The sequence below is a fragment of the Rhincodon typus genome, chromosome 24 (genome assembly GCF_021869965.1).
Source record: "Rhincodon typus isolate 14 chromosome 24, sRhiTyp1.1, whole genome shotgun sequence".
In the NCBI taxonomy this organism is placed as follows: Eukaryota; Metazoa; Chordata; class Chondrichthyes; order Orectolobiformes; family Rhincodontidae; genus Rhincodon; species Rhincodon typus.
The window spans coordinates 3437670-3458574 of record NC_063355.1 but is presented as its reverse complement, the minus strand read 5'-3'; the positions used below and the strand labels follow the sequence as shown (position 1 = coordinate 3458574).

General features: G+C 40.3%; 1 protein-coding gene across 3 annotated transcripts in view; it reads left to right on the top strand.

Moving 5' to 3' along the window:
- The window catches only part of cabin1 (calcineurin binding protein 1), a 404357-nt gene that overhangs the window by 275970 nt on the left and 107482 nt on the right, over positions 1-20905 (top strand). The gene's annotated exons all lie outside the window — the stretch shown is intronic.

The following is a 20905-nucleotide window of genomic DNA, read 5'->3' as shown; positions in this document are numbered from 1 at the left end:
TTACAATAGTGAGTGTTACAATAGTGAGTGTTACAATAGTGAGTGTTGCAGCTGATGTGAAATTAGGAGAGATAATGAGTGGTGCTTATGGGAGTAGGAACTTCAAGGGGAAACGGACAGATTAAGAGAATGAAAAGAACTATTTCAAATGGAGTTTAGTGGGATAAGTGTGAGATCATTGTCTTTAGGCCTAAGACATTGGTATGTTGCAATATTGTCTAAAACATAAGAAGCTAGCAACTTGAAGGCTTAAAAACATTGGATTTCCAAAAATACAAATTGTTAAATGTTTGCAACCTTGCAGAAAGCAATCAGAAAGGCTAATAGCATGTTACCCTTTATCCCAAGGGGGTTGGATTACAAAAGAGATGTTATTCTTCACTTGTAGAGCCTTGTTTGGATCTTATCTGGGATATCGTACCTCAAGAATCCTTGTCAGGCACAGGCTTGCCAGAGTGATGGCAAGGCCAATTGTGGTAAATCCTTCACTGATTGGAATCATACCCAGAAACAAGTAAGATGGCTGTGGTCATTGGAAGCTAGCCAGTTTCAGCCCTAGAGCATCACTACAGGGGTATTCCAGTCCTAATAATCTTCAGCTGCTTCGTCCATGCCTTTTCTTCATCAGGTCAGAAGGGAGATACTTGCACATGATTGCACACTGTTACATTTTTGAAGTGAATTGCAAGTTGCTCAAGCTGGCTTGTTTCAGATCTACTGGACCAATCCAAACAGAAGTGAATGAGCAGGATTCCTAACCCTGCTTTCAGATTGGTATCTAATGTAAGTAGAAACTATGGGGGTTTCTGTACTCCTTTGTCTTTAATTGGAATGCCAGTCAGGGTTCAAAATACACAGGCAGCAGGTGAATTCATTCCTGAAACCTCACAAATAGCCTACGACAAGGACTCTTGGGGCACGATGGTAGTGTCCCTACTTTTGGGCCAAAAGGCCTGGGCTCAAGTTCCAATGCTCCAGAAATGTGTCATAACATTTCTTAAAAAGTTGATTAAAACAAAACAGAAAAATTGCCTGCAATAGATCAAAGCAAGGTGTATTTTTTTTTGGAGTGGTAGTGACCACAGGACAGACAATTTGTGAGGGAACTATTTCTCCAATCACCAATTCTAGTACTCCCATAATTGCTGCATCAGCTTCTCCAATCACAGGTTTCTTTTCTCCCACTCTTGACGCTCCTTCAGAGAAAGAATCTATGATTGGGGGAGCGCTAAGGGGGTTGGGAGGGGACCTGTGATTGGAGGAGTTGGGGCAATCTTTCTTATTGGCTCTTGCTCCTGCCTTGCAGAAGACTATTGGTTGTGTCATGATCAGTGATGTTCAGGGGAAGCTTTGGATTAGAAGCTCAAGAAGAAAAAGAGGATGATGGAGGTGTTTGCAAACGTGGTAACGATGCTGGGAGCAGGGGTTCGAAGAGCCGCCACTCAGCCTTGTGCCCTGACCTACCTGCTATCCACACAGACAGTTCACAGTGGCAGGGCCCTGATGAATTTGTAGGATTTTTTTTGAAGGAAGGTAAGAAATGAAGACTTGCAGAAGTACCAGTTCATGACCAAGTTGGGGGTCTGGGTCTGAATCTGGTACCGTTCATCATCTGATGATTATCTTGGTGCTACAGCACTAACTTGCATCTATTCCCCTTGTTGGGGTGGTTGGTTAGCTTAGATGGTTGGATGGCTGGTTTGTAATGCAGAATAATGTCAGCAGTGCAGTTCAATTCCAGCACCTCAGGTTAAATCACCGCCAGTTGTCTCTTTCTAATGAGAGAACAGCCCATGGAGCTATTGATCCTGTGTGACTGACAACTTTACCTATCCCCTTTGTTTTACAGTTGCACCCTTGAATGACTGTATCCTAAAGTGTATTTCAGCACTCACTTTAAATAAAAACATTATGTAGTGAGAAACTTCAAACTGGCTGAACAAGATCAAAAAATGCGGGAGATTTGCAGCTTGGAATTATGTTTAAAAGGAATTGCAGATGTGAGACTTACTTCTAATAAGTTGCTTTGTGTCAAGTAGTTAGAATTTTTCAATCTGGAAAGGGAGTGTAAGATATTTATATGTACTGTAATAACGTCACCAAAACACCTTGTTTATAAAAGGAATTTGTAGGCAACAGAATAGTAGGGCTTGGCTCACAGATTTCAAGGTGAGCGATTTAGTTTAGATATATAAGCCCATACACACAGATATGCCTACACATGCAGTCAGGCTTTGTGCCACCCTATCTATCTAAAAAAAGAAACCTTAAAAAAACCCAGAAATTTAGAAGGTAACATTACTACGTGACTGCATCAGCTAATAAAGGAGTGAGTGAGAATGGGAAATAAACTCTGTAAAACCGAAAACAGAGGCCTTGAGTAAATCTCCAAGGGAGTAAACATTTGATCCCCGGTGCCAACGGCCATTTTGAAAATAATTTGGAACTCATTTCCATGCAGGTTCATGATCTTTTATCTCCCAGTTTTGTTTAGGATAATCAGGGGATTTCCTCTTGACGACCTATTTAGAGATTGTATCAGTTAGGCCAGTAGTTCCCGACTGCAACAAGAGCAAAATACTGAGGATATTGGAGATCTGAAATAAAGACTGAAAATTCTGGAAATACTCAGCAGGTCTGACTGTATCTGTGGAGAGAAAGAAAATTAATGATCCAGTGCTTTTTCACCAGAAATGTTTTGATGCAAGGTCATCAACTTGGGGGAGGCAATGGCCTAATGGTATTATTGCTGGACTAATCCAGAGATCCAGGTAAGTCCTGGGGACCTGGATTCGAATCCCACCATGGCAGATGGTGGAATTTGAATTCAATAAAAATATGTGGAATTAAGAATCTAATGATGACCGTGAGTCCATTGCCGATTGTCATAAAAAAAACCCATCTGGTTCACTAATGTCCTTTAGGGAAGGAAACTGCCATCCTTACCTGGTCTGGCCTACACGTGACTCCAGACCCACAGCAATATGGTTGACTCTGATCTGCCCTCTGGGCAATTAGGGATGGACAATAAATGCTGCCTAGCCAGTGACGTCCTCATCCCGTCAATGAATAGAAAGAAAAAGATGTACTATATATCTCTATCCACCGATGTTGCTGGACATGTTAACCCTTTTTCCAGTGTTTTTGTCTTTATCTTGCATTCCTATAAAGTCATGGAGATATACTGCACAAAAACAGGCCCTTCAGCCCAACTCCTGCATGCTGACCAGGTTTTCTAAACTGAACTAGTCCCATTTGCCTGCATTTGGCCCATGTCCAAAAGATCCCTGCATTCTCAACGTGACTTCAGTTTGGCTCTTTACAAGTTCATTCTTATAGGAGGAAGCCCACGGACAGGTTAAGGGCCATTTCATGGCTACATTCTGTACTCATAAGTCAGACCCCAGTTAATGATTTTAAAAAGCTACCACATAGAGTAATCCTCATGCAATTATAAACATTACTGTCTAAATCAGACTGCTGTACATGATAGTTTATTTGCCAGATGTATCCTGTCAGTTTATGATCTTAGCAGTCGTCCTGAGTTGGCCCTGATTGGTTATATAGTACTGATTAATGAGGAAAGAGAGATTACCATCTGCCATGGCATTTTAAATGTGACATGCCTGTGTGATTTTCTGCCAGGTGCTCCGGTTTCCTCCCACAGTCCAAAGATGTACAGGTTAGGGTGGATTGGGCTGTGCTAAATTACGCATAGTGTCCAGGGATGTGCAGGCGAGATAGATTAGCTATGGGAAATGTGGGGCCACGGAGATAGGGTGGGATGCTCTTTGGAGGGTCGGTGCAAACTCCATGGGCTGAATGGCCTCCATCTGCACTGTAGGGATTCTATACTCTGCCCCAGCCACTGTAATCACATCCACACACTCCTCAACCTCTACTGGCTAATTCTAATTTCGTAGGCATGCCTGATTTTAATCATCCTTTCTTAGCTTCACTGCCTAGGCTCTAACACCTTACACTTGTACCACCTCTCGCTCCACTTTGTTAGAACCTACCCCTGTGCACAGCTTTTTGTTACATGAGGACATAAGAACTAGGAGCTGATGTAAGCAATTCAGCCCTTCGAGCTGATCTCATCTCATCCTCAATTCCACTTTCCTGTCCGTTCTTTCTAACCCTTCACCACTAATTAAAAGTCTGTCTATTTCTGCTTTAAATTTATTCAAAGCCCCAGTATCCACCGCACTCAGGCATAGTGGATTCCATAGATTGACGATCCTTTGAGAGAAGTAATTTCTCCTCTTCTCTGTTTTGTAAATGTTTATTGCACTTGCTGCGTGGGATTCTGTATATTGTGCTGGTCTTGTTTACTGTCGGTATGGGGTCTTCAGTCTTTGATAGCATTTGACGCAGTGTTGATGTAGGTTTGTAGGCAATCATGATCCTATGTGGTCTAAGGAGTCTGGTTATGATTTCTGATATGTTTTTGATATAGGGTAGCGTTACTAGTATCTTGTGTTGTACTGTGTCCTCTGACTGTAGTTTGTTTTGTAGGCATCGGCGGATGAAATTTCTTGGGTATCTGTTGGTGGTAAATACTTTGTTCAGGTGTTCCTCTTCCATTCTCTGGAGTTCTGGAGTGTCGCAGTGTAATATGGCTCATTTAAGTAGTGTCTTAATGCAGCTCTGTTTGTGTGTGGTGCGGTGGTTGCTATTGAAGATCAGGATTTGGTCCGTGTGTGTGGCCTTGCTGTACACTCGGGTCTGGAATTCGCTTTTAGTTAGTCTCTCTACCATTACATGTAAGAACGGGAGCTGTTTGTTGTTTTCTTCCTCTCTAATGAATTTTATGCTTGCGAAGATGTTGTTAACAAGTCAAATTCTGTCAAAGACTAAAGACCCCATACCGACAGTAAACAGGACTTGCGTGATATACAGAATCCCAAGCAGCGAGTGCAATAAACATCACATTGGACAAAACGGGATGACCAGGATACATGAACACCAGCTGGCAATAAAAAGACATGGCCAATATTCACTTGTCTTGATGCACACAGACAATGAGGGCAATCAGTTCAACTGAGACAAAGTGACTGTACTGGGACAAATGCACAACAGACATGCAAGGGAATTTCTGGAGGCCCGGTTCTCAACGTGGGACTCCATTAACAAACATATAGAAATAGACCCCGTATACAGACTGCTGCTAAAAATAGAACTGGAAGTGACAAGGCCCACCACATCAGAGGATCATATAAATTCAGAATGGAGCAGAATGCCAACACTTTGATTGGAGGTTGCACTGATGATGTTGCCTAGAATGGTAACGAAATGTTTGCGCACTACTGAACAACCAGCTTTGCGAGCAAATGAACAACAGCATCCACAACCCATGTGACAAATTTTTGCTAAGGGAATGTAGATAAATTGAGTGAGTGGTCAAAAACCGGTAGATGAGATTTAATGTAGGAAGATGTGAGATCATGCACTTTGGTAGGGAGAATCAAAAGGCAGGCCATTATTCAAATGGAGAAAGACTCCAAAAAAGTGTAATGCAAATGGATCTGGGTGTCCTGTGCTTGAAACAGAAAAAGTTAACATGCAACTGCAGAAGGTTACCAAGAAGGCAAATGGAATTTTGGTTTTCTTTGCTAGTTTGTTGGAGTTTAAAAATAGGGAAGTTTTATTACAGTTGTGTAGAGTTGGTCAGGTGTACCTTGAGTAATGTGTACGGTTTTGGACTCTGTATTTAAATAAGGATATACTGGCATTGAAGGCTGTTCAAAAGTGAACCACTTGGCTGATTCCTGAGATGAAGTGATTGATTTATTAAGAACAGCTGAACAGTTGGGCCTTCCTTCATCCGTCAGGTTGGGCTTTTATTCAGTAGTGTTTAGAAGATGAGGAACGATTTTTATTGAAACATACAAGATTCTGAGGGAACTTGACAGGGTAAATGTTGAGATGGTGTTTCCACTAGTGGGGACATCAAACTGGGGAACATAATTCCAGAATAAGAGAACAGTCATTTTAAAACTGAGATGTGAAGGAATTTCCTCTCCTAGAAGGTAGTGAATTTCTGGAATTCTGTCCCTCAAAGAATTGTGGAGGTTAGATCACTGAAGTTATTTTGAGGAGGTAGACAGATCAGCCATGATCTTGTTGAATGGCAGGTCTAAGCTTGAGGGGTCGATTGGCCTATATCTGCTCCTATTTCTTATGTCCTTATCTTGAAAATGCCCTGTAGGAGTTTCTCTAAGGTGGCTTGGAGACTTGAGAGTTCCAGTTCATCAGTGCCCCATCCAACCAGCTCCTACCCTCTCCCTCTCTGTTTTTGTCAATATATCTCCCTCATTTATTCCCCCCTATTTGTTTTACCTATCTCTTTCATTGTTTCTCCTAGATGGAAGTAATAATCCAACTTACTTCAAACCATAAATTTCCTATAAATGTTCCAAGTGTAATTTTAGACTGTGTAATTGTATGTTTAAAATGGACTTCAGTCTGTCCAGTGGAAAGCAACTTGTAGTGTGAAAGCTATGTCATTATTTTGAATGCATGTTAATCAAATTAGTCACCTTTTGAAGGATGATGACTATCTGATCTGGAAACTCCAAGACATCAGTGTTTTCTCATAAGAAACAATGAACGTCTGCTGTTTTATAGACTGGATAAATAAAGCGACATTAGCTGTTTGGGCTGATCCAGCGTAGAATGGCTTAAACAAAAAAAAACTTATGTCATTTGGTTTAACTCCTTTAATTTAGTGAGTTGTACTTTGCCTTGAATGTTATAAATGAGTTCGAGTTTACCTTGTTTTACAAGTTATCTTTCCCTCATTTTTTTTATACTGAGGGGCTTACATTACTCTCTGTGGATTAGAAGCAAACCATAAATATAACCTTTAAAGGTTCTTTAATTTCAAGGCAATTTGAAGCAGAGCAGAAGGTAAGTATTTGTTTGCTGACTTATATTATTCTTCTTTCTGTTTCTGTTAAATTATTAAATCTTGTAAATGAATTTGGACTTTGTTATAGCTTAAATTGTGACACTGAGTTTTTGTCTGACTCCAGAAAATCATATTGGACCCCCTGTGGCATCTTGCATATGAAATAACTAGGTCAAAGATTTAAAACCAAAAAGAACTCATGGGCGGGTATCACTAACTAAAGCTAACATTGATTGTACATTCCTAACTGACTTTGAAGAGGTAGTAGAGAGCTGCTACCTTGAACCACTGTGTTCCAGTTGGCAACAATACATCCATTGTGCTGTTAGGAACAATTGTTAATTATCTGGGCACCTTTGTTTGTGGAATTAATTAACAACATGTGTAATATGTACAGATGTCTGGCGATAGAAGCTGCATGTCTGCTCTAGAGAGTTAAGAGCATAATCCCTTGTTCTGCTGTTCTCTATAATTGGCTGAATTCATCTTACCCTCTTTTGTATTTCCCTGTCTCCACCTGTGTTTGTTATTCTCCTCTTTTGACAAGAAACAAGGAATTGATAAAATGCAAAAAAGGCTGGAGGATGTCAAAGGTCTGAGTTGTCAACATGTGCATGACTTTGGTTTTATGTAGTCTTGGGATTGTGCCTTAGATGTCAAACACAGGCTGAGTCCTGAATTATTATGTGGGTAATGGTCGATGCAGGGGTAAATGTGCAATAGATTGGCAAGGGTTGGTGAAGCATTTAGAGAAGTATGAGTCTTTGGAATTCTCTTCCGTAGAAGGCAGTGGATCTTTAAATATTTTTAGGGCAGAGGTAGATAGATTCTTGATTAGCAAGGGGTTGAAAAACCATTGGGTTATGCAGCAACATAGAATTGAAGTTAAAATCAAATCAACCATGATCCTATTGCATTGCGGAGCCGGTTTGAGGGGCTGAGTGGCCTACTCTTGTTCCTTGTTCACCGGGTCATATGGTAGACTGTTGAGTAACCGTGAGAACAAATGGAAGGTGGGAAATTTGTGATTTGTTGGGTTTTTTATGCATTATTAAACCATTTAATATGTGCTGGTATTTACTTTTAAATAGATAAACTGGGGTAATGGAGCATCATGGTAACTGTGTGGCACAAAAATATAGATGCAATATTTTTGTGACACAATATTTGATGTAACGTATTGGATTCGGCTAAGTACTATTGCAATTAGATTTTGATCCAGAAATCTGATTGAAAGAACTGTGATCTGTGGGAAGTGATTTTTATTTTGATTGAACCTAACCTCTTACTGATTAAATAAAAGCAAAATACCTTGGTTACTGGAAGTCAGAAATAAAAACAGAGAAACTCAGCCGTTCGGGCAGCATCTGTGGGGAGAGAAACAGAGTTAAAGTTTTGAGACCGGTATGACAACTCCTCCGAGCTGGTTGATCTCTGCATCTGTGCTCTGTTTGAGACGAAGTGGCTTCTTTTTTTCCATTTCTGTGCAGTAGAAGGTATTTAATACAACAAAGCAATGTATAGGCAAAAAGATTGATTGATTTTATTGTCACATGTACCAAAATACAGCGAAAAGCTTTGTTTACGAGCAGTACAGGCAGATCACAGCAAGCGAAGGATGTACAGACTTAGAGGCATACAGGTTACATAGCATACAGATTTGATAGCATTCCAAATACTATATAGATATCATTGGAAGCATCACACTGTAACATAATTTGGTATGTGCTGCAGTAACCAATACAATCTTGTGTTTCTTTATGTTAAGTCCAATTAGCTGGCCCTTAGCCTCCTAGCTTTCTAGGTCATTCTTGAGCTTGTAAAGCAGCCACATTTTTTGAGTTAACAGCAACTCTTGTATCTTATAATAAATGCTTACAATAAACAGTTGTTAATCCAGAAGCTTCTACATGCTGTAAAGAAGCCTACTTGAATTGAAAGCACACAGATCTGATTGCCCCGTAATTCAAGTTTTGTGATAATCTATGTGAAACAATGCAGTGACTCATCTCACCACATCAGTAATGATTGGTCTAGGTAGGTGAGGGACTTTATTTTTCATCATAGAATCTATTTTCAAAAAGAGAGTTATAAAGTCTACAGCATGGAAACAGACCCTCTGGCAGAGTCTACACTAACCATGTTCCCAAACGAAATGGGTCCCATTTGCCTGTATTTGGCCCATACCCATCCAAACCTTTCCTATACAAGTACTTATCCAAATATCTTTTAAATGTTGCAACAGTACCTGCATCCACCACTTCCTCTGGCAGTTCATTCCAGACATGAACCACTCTCCATGGTTTAAAAAAAAGTTGCCCCTCATGTCCTTCTTAAAACTTTGTCCTCGCACCTTAAAAGTAGGTCCCCTAGTTTTGAACTCCCCACCTTAGGGAAACGACCCCTGCTGTTCACCTTGTCTATGCCCCTAGTGACTTTATAAGCCTCTATAAGGTTACCCCTCAACCTTCTACGAGCCATAGAAAAACATCCCAGCCTATCCAGCATCTCCTTATGATTCAAAACTCTCCATTCCCGGCAACATCCTGGTAAATCTTTTCTGAGTCTCCTCCAATTTAATAATATCCTTTTAAGGTTTTGGAGTAGATCTGTAGCTTGGGTTGTGGATGTTGAGGTTGGTTGTCTTGCCGAGCTAGTTTGTTGTTCCGCAGACGTTTTGTTGTGCAATGGACCCCAGAGTTTAAAAACCAGGCGGAAAAACACACCGACGCTTCATCAGAGGCTGCACTGAGGATGTTACCCAGCATGGTAACGAAACGTCTGCGGAACAACAAACCCGCTCGGCGAGCCAACCAACCTCAATAATATCCTTTCTGTAAATGGGTGACCAGAACTGCACACAGTACTCCAGAAGAGGCCTCACCAATGTCCTGTACAACCTCAACATAACATCCCAACTTCTTTACTGAAAGGACTGCGCAGTGAAGGCAACTGTGCTAAATAAGTGTTTCCTGCGTATGATTGAGGTTTTAAGAACAGTCTGTGAACTCATACTGTTGAGTTCTGGACAGCAAGGAAACCAGTAGGACTGAGCAGATAGTGAGTACTTCATTCCTCTTTATCTCGGAATAAGCTGGAAATTTTCCGGTCATTGTGAATCTTTCAATATTGGTGCAAAAATGTTGTAATTTTATAATGGATTGCCAAGTGTTACTGTTGCCTTCACGTAGGTGTACGTTCCATTCAGCAAGGGTAACATTCAACATTTAGGGCTCAGGTATTCCAGATTTGAAAGCGAGCTGCTATGTTTTGTTTAGACCCCTGGCAACATGGGTTAGTGTGACCACGGCAAACTGTGTGGCTGCTCTGCTTGCTGTAGGTGACCAGGCTAGCCATTGTGGTCCACGCTTCAGCAAGAATTTGGCTTTTGGGTTCAGAGAAGTACCTGGTTTAAAAAGTACTATGTCATGATGTTTTCAGTGTGTGTGTATAATATGTGTCTAAGTAGGTGTACAATATAGATTTCACAAGCCTAAACTTGTGATGTTTCCCATAGTTTTTTTGATGAGACACAAAAAACTCATTGCCTTTGTGCCTATGTATCTGCAAAAGGTATTTGTCTTAATCACGAGGAGAAGGTACAAGTGTTGCCTCACTCAATTAATATTTTATTAAATATTTTAATAAAAACGAATGCCAGCTTTCTGTAGTTCTTCAAGAGGAAATGATTCCCTTGAATATCTTTGACATTTTCATAGAATCCCTACAGTGTGTAAACAAGCCATTTGGCCCATCAAGTCCACACTGACCCCTTGACGAGCATCCCACCCAGATCCAACACTGCTACCCCATCCTATCCATCCCTGTAACCTTGCATTTCCCATGGCTAACCCACCCAGCCTCCGAATTCCTGGACACTATGGGCAATTTAACACGGCCAATCCACCTAGCCTGCACATCTTTGGACTGTGGGAGGAAACCAGACCACCCGGAGGAAACCCACACAGACAATCGCTTGGGGTTGGAATCGAACCTGGGCTCCTGGCACTGTGAGGCAGCAGTGCTAACCACTGAGCCACCGTGCTGCCCAATTTTCGGCAAACCTCACCATAAATGCACAGTATGCAGAGTGGAGACTTGAACAACTACAGATCGAAGTTTAGGATTAAAGGAATTCTGATTTCAGAACCATCTAAATAAATTCCTATTCTTTACACTTCTTGAGCAAGTTTGCCTTCAGCAATTTTCTACTGCAATCTTGCATGTAGGTGGAAGCAAAGATGCTTGTCTACTTAGGCAGTGGCTCAGTTTTGTTTCATGATATGGTAATGGATCAGCCTATTTTAAACTCATTACACAATAGCATCGGGATAAAGAAATTGTAGAACAGGTTTCATTAAGTTCTTGATAGGAATCCACCAGGGCAGGTTATAGCTCATTTATTTCACAGGCTGAGTAGATGTGATTCTCGTGGAGCTGCAAAAAAATGATGACCTGTTAATTTGTAAATATCACGTGAAACTGTTCAAACCTCACATCAAATGTGATCGCAATAAAATCCTTTTGTTGTGTCTTGTTGAGTCTGATGCAAGCAGGCACACAGTATCTCTGGTTCTGACTCTGTCTCTCCTTTAAATCTACTGTCATTTTTACCCCAGCATCCTTGCAAATTACCCTTCCACCTCTAACCTTCCTTTCCTTTCTGAAGTCCTTGAACACGTTGCCTTCCAAATTTGTTCCCATCTTTCCCAGAACTTCATGTTTAAATCCCTTCAATCAGGTTCTGTCCGGGTCCCAGTTACACCTTGTAGCAATGTCAGGAATGACATCCCTAGGACACGGGGATAACTCTCCTGCACTTCTTCAACATGGTGCTGTGGGATCTTCTACATCCAATTGAGAAGCCAAGTAGAGCATCAGTTTAATGTCTCATCAGAAGAACGACATCTCTAACACTGCAGCACTCACTCAGTATTGACTTTTGTATTTGAAGGGACTTAAAGGCGGAACTTTTTAACTCAAAGGTGAGAGGGCTGCAAACTGAGCCACACAGTCATAGCCTTGCAAGTAATACTTGCAATCCTCACTCCACAAATTGTGATGGTAAGCTCAAGAACTTTACAGGCCTCTGGTCTATGTATATGGTCGTTAATGTTTCATTATGTTTTTAAGAGTTTGCTGTAAACAAGATTCTCCCCCCCTCACTTCCCCACAAGCAACAAGGTGGTTCCTACAAAACATTAGATGCCAACTTGTTTACCATTTTAGCCCATTATCCCAGATAACAAGGTGTAGAGCTGCATGAACACAGCAGGCCAAGCAGCATCAGAGGAGCAGGAAGGCTGACGTTTCGGGCCTAGACCCTTCTTTTTTTTTTCTGAAACTTCAGCCTTCCTGGTCCTCTGGTGCTGCTTGGCCTGCTGTGTTCATCCAGCTCTACACCTTGTTATCTCAGATTTTCCAGCATCTGCAGTTCCTACTATCTCTAGCCCATTATCCCCTTTATTTATCTTATGTCTGTTTTAGCAATCTGAATTTCACAATGCGCAGACAGAAAAAACGGCCAGCAGGCATGAATCTTGCAACCTGCACTTTCAGCAGAAACTAAACAGCGTAGTCGGCTAAATTGTGTCCTGTCACATTAAACCCTAAAATGTGCTGCAAAATTAATAAATGTAACCATTTACAGCTACACTGCAAATCCACAAGTCACTTAGACATTGGAAGAAAACAAGAACTTCAGCCATATGCGATTACGTCAAATCCTCACATACGTGTACCTATCTTAGAGGCATGATAATAAAATACAGGATTTGTTTGCACAGAGTATCTTATAAGGTGCAGAATTTAGGGAAGAGACTAAAGCTAGCAATACAGTTTTTTTTCAAGAAAAGAGAAATTTGGGTGGCAAGGTGTGAGGTACTGAAGGTCAGTTGGATTAGGCATCGTCTTCAAACAAGCAAAAGCTCCTGGATAAAGATTAGCTTCCTGTGTTGGGGATGGACGAAATAGATGGTTGAATATAAAAGTGGCACAGGCAAGGAGGGTGTAGAATGAGAAGAATGTAGAAAACAGAACAAACGTGAAATAAGACCATGGAGAGATTTGAAACCCAGATTAATATCAGCAAGGGTAGGCACTAGTGGATGGGAGAGGGCGCGAGATGCAAAATTCCAGATTACCCGTTCTTGAAGTTCGTGACAAGTAAAACCGCCGAGGATTCTGAATGTTTATTTTACGTTGAGCTCTCCTGTTCTCAACTTGTATGGGATATTTGCAAGGACAATTAATCTTGACCACACAGTCAAAACTAAGCCATATTTAAGACTGATAGCGCACTTTGCAATTCGTTTACACAGTTCTTGAACCTGAATTGAATGGCTTGGATCTGTTTCCTGTTATGACTGTATGGGAAAGTGCACTGATCCTTGAGCTGCACTGTTTCTGGGCCCATCACAAAAGTTAAAGATTTAATCCAAGTACATAAAGTTCTCAATTTTTCTGTCTGATAGACGCAAGTTAACGTAAAATATTGATTAGATTTTTGTACTTACCAAGAACTGCACTTTATTACAAATAAATAAGTTCTGACCACAGATAAATATCACTCACAATGAGTTCCAGTAACTTGTTTTTATGCCTTGGTTCAGAATCCTTGGATTTAAAGCAGTCTGTTTTCCATTTTAAGCCCACAATCAAAAAACATATGAGAAATGTGGTCTTTACATTGAAAAGTTGTGTGCTATTGACAACTGCAAAACACAAAAGCTAAAAATTAACTTTCTCACATTAATCTAATTGAGGTAGTGTCTCAAGGATAAGACCTCTTTGAAGTAAAGAAAACAGCCAACTAATTATCTTTTGTTCGGAAGTGTACTGTAGGAAGTTTTTTTTAAACACAGAATAGGTATACCAGTGTGAATTTGACAATTGGAGGCATCCTGCTGCATTGTGACTCAGCAAGCTCGGGAGAGTGCCCTATTACACCCTTGTTAACTTCCTCAACAGTCCTGCATCGCTATGTATCTGTATCCTTGTGCTGAGGACTCATCCTTAATCGGTTGCAGCGCTCAGACTGAAGACTCTTGGAGCCATCCAAAGCAAATATAGATGATTTCTTTATAGGAATTGTCAATAAGCCCATCCATTCATCATCGTTTTGTTGTATTAATCTCACCTTCTCACCATAACCCAAAAGCCTTTCTTTAGTAATGTATTCCCTGCTTCAATACCCTTTTCTAATAATTTACTGCACATCTCTTTGTATTTGGGGAAAATATACATCTGCATAACTTGTCATTTGTGTCCTTTTGTGTTGGGGTCCTAATGCTTGAATCTGTTTTGTTACGTACCATAATAAGCTGTTTCATTTTATCCAAAACAATAGAACCACAGACTGCAGTCACATTTGCAAGTATGGTAACTATCTAACTAATTGATGCCAACAGTAACACTGAGTAAATGGTCAATTCATGGAACAAGCTCCTTGGGGAGATAGTGGAAGCAGGAAAATACTAATCAATTCAAAAGCAAATTAGGAACATTTCTTTCAGAAAATAACTGAGATGCAATAAATTGGTAATTTGAGACATGAAATGTGGAAAGTGTAGTGTGTTTGGGCAGAACTGGTATTTTGTTCCCCAGGACTCTCCACCAATGGAGTTTACCTGACCTTGTGTCTGGCTCCCTTACAGATATTTTCAATCAACCTGGTCGCACATGTTATGACACATCTCTGGAGCAGGTGGGAAGTTGGGCCTGCTGTTCCAGAAGTAGGGATACCATCATTGCACAACAAAGGCCCTCCTGGCTCTGTTGCGTGCTAATTCATAGAGATTGATTGATTGCTGTGATTAGTTGACAAGCCTATTACATTGCATCGTGTGAATATCAGGATGTGAGAAGGTGAAGGAGAGAGATGTAGATTTCTGACTAGCAATTCCTATGAGAAGAATGACTAATCTGTTTTTAGGAGCTATTAATGGAATAGTCTTTACCTGACATAAGTCATTGTCTAAGGGAAAGATCAGTTAACTGCAAAGCATCAGATCTGTTTGGATGAATGTTCTGTACCTTACTTTTTAAGGAGCTAACCATCTCTCACTGATCCACATGATGAAATGCAGCTACTGATTTTTAATCCACCTTCTCTTAACTCTTATCCACATGCCTAGTTCCTTACCATTGTTCTCCATAGCTGCTTTTTTTTACAGTATGGCCTGTGATAGTGAGCAAGCAGCATAGGTGCAATAGGAAGGATGTAAAGGCATTAAAAATGGTGGAATAGAAATTCACAATGGTTTCAGAATTGTGGCATTTCAGTTCTGTGGAATTATTGAAGAATTATTGGGGCTGCTCTTCAAGAGGAGTAAGCTGAAATATAGCATAAACAGAACAGAACAGTGGATGTGGTGTATTTGGATTTTCTGAAGGCCTTTGATTAAAAGAGATTTCTTTTTTCTGAATTTTAATAAAACTAGAACACATGGAATTGAGGGGTATGTGCCAGTTTGAATGGACAGAAAACAGTAGGGATAAACTGATCAGCCTCTGGATGGCAGGCTATTATGAGGTTACCACAAGAATCAGTACTAGGTCCACAACTGTTCACAATCCGTGAAAATGATTTGGATGTGGGGACCAGTTGTAATAGTTCCAGACTTGCTGATGGTACCAAACTGGGTGTGATGTAAATTGAGTGGACAGTGCAAGGAGGCTCCAAGAAGACTTGGTCAGGCTGGGTGAATTGGCTAGAACATGGTGAATGGATTATAAGGTGACTAAGTGTAAACTTATTTACTTCGGTAGAAAACCAAAGGCCGAATATTTCTTAAATGGTGAGAAGTTGGGAAGTGCGGTCATCAAAAGAGACTGGGGAGTCCTTGCTCATGAATCACTGAAAGCTAGCGTGCAAGTACAGCAAGCAATTGGGCATTTGAGTATAGGACTAAAGATGTTTTTCTGCAGTTTTATAGAGCCTTCGTGAGACCTCACGTGAATTTTGTGTACAGTTTTGTTCTCCTTTTCTGTTGGAAGGATATATTTGCCATAGCGTGAGAGCAACAGAGGTTCGCCAGATTTAATCCCTAGGGTCTAGGCCTGAAACTTCACCCTTCCTGCTCCTCTGATGCTGCTTGGCCTGCTGTGTTCATCCAGCTCTACACCTTGTTATCTCTTAATCACTAGGATGATGGGATTGACCTACAAGGAGAGATTGAGAAAACTATGTCTTTAGAGTTTTGAAGAATGAAGTCTCAATGAAACTTAAAAATTCTTACTTGGCCAGACAGGGTGGATTTAGATAAGCTGTTTTCTCTTTGTTGGTGATTATAGAGCCAGGGGTTATCACAGGGAAAGGCGTAAGCCATTTCAGACTGAAATGAGGAGAATGCTGTTGACCCAGAGGGCAGAATCTTTGAAATTCTCTAATCCAGAGGACTCTGGAAGGACAATCATTGAGCAGGTTCAACGCAGTAATCAATAGTGTTCTAGAGGTTAATGACATGAATGATATGGGGATAGTGCAGGAAAATGAAATTGAGGATATGATCACCTCTGATCTGGAATGACAGGGCAAATTCAGTGGGTTGAATGACTTCTCTTGATCCTATGCTCAAAATTATGAGGGGTCTGCACAGAGAAGATGGGGAGAAACTGTTGCAGATGGTGGAAGGATCGGGAACAGTTTAATGCGATTGGCATGAGAAATAATGACACCCCGAGGGGAAACCTTGTTCATGAAGAAAGTGGTTGGGAACTGGAATGAAGTTTGGGAATGTGGTGAAAGTAGATTCAACTGTGGCTTTCAGAAGAGAACTGGATCCTTTCCTGAACAGGAAATATTTGCAATGTTTGAGGAAAAGACAGTGGTCTGGCACTCGGTGAATTGCTCTTACATAAATTGGGCACAGACATAATGGATAATTCACCCACATCTCTTGCACAAATAGAATAAAATCATGCTAAACAAGGTACGATACATTGGATTTCTCAGTTCAAAGACTAACAGAACTTTCACACTCGGCTCTTTCAATCCATATTCATCTTTAATATTCTTATATATTGTTGCCCTGTATGCTTGATTTTGATAAGATAGCTCTTTAAATGCAGATAATTAACTTGTCGGAGTTACTAAGCTTGATCTGGTGGGAGAATTTCGTTAACATCAATAGGCAGCCATTCACCTAGGGGTGCTTGAGCAGTCCTGTCCCTTGGTGCTAAAGGAGCATCGAGCCAGTGCTGTGACATTGAGCAGGCTAGCATCCTCTTACTGCTACAGCTGCGACCAAGGTAATATCCTTCTTGTGTATTTCATGTTGGTCCAGCTATGGCAGATGCTGATCGCAAACAGCATTGCAGACGAGTACATTATCCATTTGTTTTCTACCTGTTGTTTAATCTAAAATGATGCTCAGGTTAACCTTTTCTATTGCATTCATATCTTAGACATCTCTACAAGGCCCCTGCTCATTTGTCGTCATCAAGTCCTTGGATCTATCTCATGATGCTTTTCTGCATTGTATCCAGAGTTTGGAGGACTCCCAGATACCATAGTGGAACCGAAAGCAGTATTCAAAGTGCAGGCTAGCCAGAATACCATCTGGTTTCAGCATGACTTATACTTCACTGCTTTAACAATGTACTTCAGCAATCTGTTCAGTAATTGCTGTTCTGTAGTGACTGGGCTTGATGGTGCTGAGTCCACTGTCATTTTCAGATCTTTTACAACTTTTACCTAGCAATTTCAACATCATTTTTTTCCAGTGTGGCTTCTGTGTTGTTTTATCTGTCACAGGTTTGCCTATATGCAAACATTGACCATGTGCTTCTGTAAATTATTACTTGTATCATTGGATTCCACTCATTCCTTTGTCAAATTGAATGCAGTTTGCAAATTTTACCAACGTACTTTGCATTTACTGAATATTTTTGTAGAATTGAATATTTTTATGGGGGATAAACAGAAGCCCAAGATGTTACATTTCACCCATTTTGTTGCCTGCCTCAGAAATCTGGACAATAAGTAAAGATCTGTGGAAGAAATTAAAGGCCTTTGATATGTAGATGCTAAATCATTTCCACGCACAAACTATTAGTCAACAAAGAACAATTTGAGATTGTATGACCAAAAGAACGTTTTTTAACAAGTGACATCCAGAAATGAAAATGTCAGTATTTGCCCATTTGATCATAGCTGAAAAGCTACAGAAATCTTTTTTTAGAGGGCAAAGTAGAGGACAGCAGAAATGACTGGAAGATAGATGTTACAGAGAGTTTGCAGTGGATGCATGCGAATGGCGCAATGCAGGTGGAGGTGAGAGTAGATCTACCAGCGGGATTAGCCGTCCACTAATCTTTACTAACTTCAAGATTTTACTTCCCATATCTTTTCCTAAAACTTGAAAAGCACCTTTTAACGGAATCTCACTAGGCATTCTAGGAATCTAGCTCTACTCTATCATGGGCTTTCTAACATCTAACTCAATTTTAGTCGTTCTAAAAAGATCAAAGTCACTGGGCAGAAACATCACCCCTTTTTGGAAACTGTACTGCAACTTAAAGTTGTCTTGCAGATTTTCCACAAGTTTATTGCTTCTTAATTATTTTATTTTGCCAGTTACGGATGTGAGATGAATGGATATGCCATTATTTACTTTTGATTTGCTGTCTGTCTTGATAATAGATACCATGTTGGCTTATTTCCAATCTATTGGGTCATTCAGTATTTATTAACTCCCTTGAGTAACTGTCAGAACTTCATAGATTTTCAACTGTGTTCTCACTTAGCTCCCTTGGATACATAGCACCTGTGTGTAGTTTCAGGCAATGAGCCCCACCCAGAAGATGCACTGCAGTGATAAAAATGACTGCGTTTAACTGGAGACCCTGCTATGCTGAGGGGCACACACACTATTGTCACGTGCATAATTTTGGGAAGCAATTTAGAATCTTTACCATTTTTTTGGACTCATAGTTAGTGCAATAAGAATTAAATGCAAACTGTCATTGTATTCTTTGGAATAAAGGAAGTTCCAGTTGATTTGCAAACTTTTATGGGAAACTAACAGGGCTGTTTAAGCTGACTGGGGAGTTTAGATTGGGGTTTGGAGCCTAAAGGTTAAAATTGGACCTTATGGAATGAAATTTGGACACGTTTTGCACACCGGGATGTTTGAGATTCTTCCACAAATGACAGTTAAAACTTGGTCTGTTAATCTTAAAGCTGAAATCTGTGGATTTTTGTTAACTAGAATTATGAAGATTGAAGGGGCAAAGTGGAGTTAGATTGAAGATCAACCAAGATCGTATGGAATTGTGGAATGGACTCAAAGGGATAAACGGCTACACCTGTTTCTAGGTTCCTATCATGTTTTTGAGCCTAGTTGTGGTCTTAATGAATTGAAATCTTCCCTGTGATAAATCTCGTGAGACCAATAAGAAACAGAAGTAGAAGCAGAAATTGGCAATTGAGCCCAGCAAGTCTGCTCTGTCATTCAGTGTGATCATAGCTGACCTGAGAATCCTCAACTGCATTTTCCTGCCTATTCCCTACAACCCCTGATTAAAAATTTATTTATGTCAGTGACTATACTAAACAATCCAGCCTCACAGCCCTCTAGGGTAAAGAATTTCACTGATTCGCAGCCCTCTGAGAGAAGAAATTCCTCTTCAGCTGTGTCATAATAACTCTGGAAAACGTCCTGACCATTGTGCTTGGTTTATACCAATGTGCTTATTTCCTGTTCACTGTCATTTTTTTTGCTTCCTCTCCTCTTCCTAATGCTTTCCTTTGCCTTTCTGTTTATTAACTTTATATAGGTTGAGTTTGTCTGTATTCTTTTTATTGCTTTATTCATCTGTTTCAGGTTACATCTCTTTAATTTGTGTTTGTTCATGTTTGCTATTTATCTAGCATTTCATATTGAGTAAAATGGACTGCATTAAGAAGGAAAAGGAGAGGCCTGCATTGTCAGGACTTCAAGATGTCCTAAAGCAGCTGACAACTCAGGAAGTACAGTGGAGTTTTGTATAATTTGTGCTCTGTGTGTTGGTAATTTAGTAAGGCTATTAATGTTTCAAGTTGTCATGCTGAGGGTTGTTTTTGTTTGTTCATGGGATGTGTGGGCATCAATGGCCAGGTAAATATTACAAAGTCAGGTTTTAAAACAGGATCTTGTTGAAACTGAGCTGGTATGAATCAAATTGTTGTAACTAAGTTAGTAAGAGTTTAGGCCACATGTTCAGATGGGAGAATTGGAAGGGGTCTGTGGTTCTAGAATTGGTTCAGTCAGAGAAACCAAAGGACATGAACTGCAGCAAATTGTTCCAGGTTGATTCTGTTTTTTTTTCCCCGGAAGAATAGTTTGAGAGTGGTGGCAGGAATGACTGTCCAAATTTTCTGACTCTCCAAAGTTGAGGAGGTGGACTGGCAAGTAACAGTTGCTGTAGTGGGCTCCTTGAAGACTATTCGAAAGAAGCGCAGGCTAATGCTTGTTCATTTAATGACTATAACCATTGCTTCATCAGCCAATGGACTGTTTAATCTGATATGTGACAGGGGTTTAAGAGGTGATTTCTATTCAGATCCTCTGGTCTCTTCACCAGAACTGTTTGGATTCTTTCTATCTTATAAGACTGAATTTGTAAGTGCAGTCTAGTGAGAAACATGCATAGTGGCCACCTCTTCAATATTGAGGCTGTTTTCATTGAAGGGTTCTTTGACCGAGGTGGCAACTCACCACCACATTCTCCTGGGCAATTGGGGATGAGCAACAAATTCTGATCTTGCAAGCAACATTCATATCCTACAAAATAAGAACAGAATTCATAACAACCTTTTGTCTGGTATTATTACCTTTACACAAGAGCATGGAAGCAACTTAATAGCTAAAATATAGACTTTACATAAATATGTACATTTTTATCTGCTTGGGCAAGAACTTACCATGAGCAAAAGGTAGGATTCTTCCTGTTGTTCATTAACAGGAAGTGGGCAGCACTGGCTGGGCCAGCATTTATTGACCGTTCCTT